The sequence below is a fragment of the Acomys russatus genome, chromosome 4 (genome assembly GCF_903995435.1).
Source record: "Acomys russatus chromosome 4, mAcoRus1.1, whole genome shotgun sequence".
NCBI classification, from domain to species: domain Eukaryota; kingdom Metazoa; phylum Chordata; class Mammalia; order Rodentia; family Muridae; genus Acomys; species Acomys russatus.
The window spans coordinates 62,681,461-62,683,708 of NC_067140.1; positions in this window are offsets into that span (position 1 = coordinate 62,681,461).

Below are 2,248 nucleotides of genomic sequence, written 5' to 3' on the forward strand. Positions count from 1 at the left end.
AGGGAAGGGGAGCAGAGGGGAGGGGGGAAGAGCAGTTGCTCTGCCAAGAAGTAGTTGAAAAGGGGAGGGTGGGGCTGGGGTGGAGAAACACTTAGCAGTGAAGAGCCCTGGCTCTTCCAGCTTCCATGTGGGAGCTCACAGCCATCAGTGATTCCATTTCCAGAGGATCTGACGTCCTCTTCTGGCCTCTGTAGGCACCACAGGCATGACCATGGTACATAGACATACATGTCCAGTGAATAAGTCTGATTGGCAGCACTCACTCATAAACTAGGAATCAAGCTGAGGCATTCTTGGCTGGCTGATTTGAATATCTGTGAGGGGTTTTGATTGGATCACAGTTCTGAGACCATAGACTCAGGGAAACCCTACCTTTACCTATTGGGGAAAAAAGCAAAAAGTTGCAGAAAGCCCTAAGAACCAGGAAGTGAAAAGGAAAGAGCCAGTGATTGTCTGTCACCCTGGTGAATCCAGGCTCCTAAAACTCACAGCTCCTATATTCATTGTCTCTGTAGAGTTTGCTAGATCACAGATGCCTCACTCTCTAGTGGCCCGTCACTCTGAATAGCTGCCTGTAAGACAAACTCCTTAGCTCCTAACTTCTACCGATGTCAGACGCAAGGTGGGTGGAATAAAAATTTTCATCGCTGTTACTCTTCCTAGCTATTACAGAAAGCAGTTTGGTAAAGTCAAGTAAAACTTAACTACCCTAGATGAACAAATCAATTGCTACTACAGTGTAGAAAGCCAACACATGAACTTAAGAACCTAACACGATGTGCTGGGACCAGCACCTAGCAGAATCAAAGAGCCCACAGCGACTTAGTCCAGGAACTGAGGGGAGCCGAGGCAGAATCTCACAGCCAAACATTAGGCGAGTCCTGCGGAGAAGAAGGAGGAGAAATGATTGGCGGAACCAGAGGGGTTGGGGGGAGGGGCGGGGGACTAACCTTGAGAACAGGGACCACAGCATCAAATCAACTCACTGGGGATCATGGGAACTTGAGAGATCAGGAAACCTGTAGGGTCTGGCCTACGTCACCCTACGTATATGTTTTATATGGCTTAGTAGCTTGGCACTCTTGTGTTCCGGGAGCATGCAGAAGAAACAGCAAAACAACTCTAGAACTCATGGAATGCAGCCCACTGGTTAGCATACCCACGATGGGCGTGTCTCAGGGAAGGCGGAACCTCCTGAGGACTTGACACTGTTGTGGAGCATATCTCTGCTTGTTACCCTTGTGGTCCTCATGATACTCCTAATATATGAACTGTGTGAGGGCTCTAAGGGGCCTCCAGCCACTCACTGGGCAGTCTCACTGGCACTCACAGTAACAATGCTTGATCTCTTTCAGCATTGCTGCTGGAGCAGATTAATGATTCAACCACCGCCCTTGAAAAGAACCTGCAGATGTAGATTGCTAACCATGAACACTCCCCTTAGAAAGAAAGAAAGAAATAGATTGCTTAGCAAGGTTAGGTGTGATGTTTTTTGCTAGTGGCTACGATGCAGAAAATCTTAAGGAACAATTTGAAGTGAAGAGAAAGTACACTCTTAATAATAAAGCCAGGGACGTCTTAAGTTTGGTGAACAAAGACCCCAGCCCTGAATTGTAGGCTCAATTTTCTTAACCAATATATTTTATTAACAACTTAGTGACCGAGCCTTCGTCACTTATAACCTGACTAACCAAAACAATAGGAAATGAGGATTAATGGACACAATAACAAAACCTTAAGGATATCAGTTCCGAGGAACGATTCTCTGGGTGTGAGCCGCAGGATTTCTTCTGCTGGAACCTGGGGTGACCAGAACCCAGAACCTCAGCAGGAGCTGGAGCCCCTAAGCCTTCCCTTGAGTGATTCTCTCTAGGAGCGTCTTGAAGTGCAGCAAAGAACAGCCAAAACTATCCCAAGTCTCCAAAAAGTCCCCCCTACCCCAGGTCCTGGGCTCATTTATATATCTCCTCCCAGAGTCTGTTCACGGGATCTATTCAGCTGGCAACAATTAAGCTCCTGCCCAAGGTGGTTGCTCTTCTAGTGAATTAACCTCACCTGTTCTCTCACAAGACGGTTCCTATCCCACACTTGGAATCCTAAAAAACAGGTTTATCTCTTCTTCATGAATAGCACTGCCTGATGCGACACTTTGAAGCTGGGCTGGTGACTGAGGTGACCATTAATTTCCTTATACTTGATTTTGCCCTCAGCTTCCTACTATGATTTAATAAAAATTATTAATGAGTAG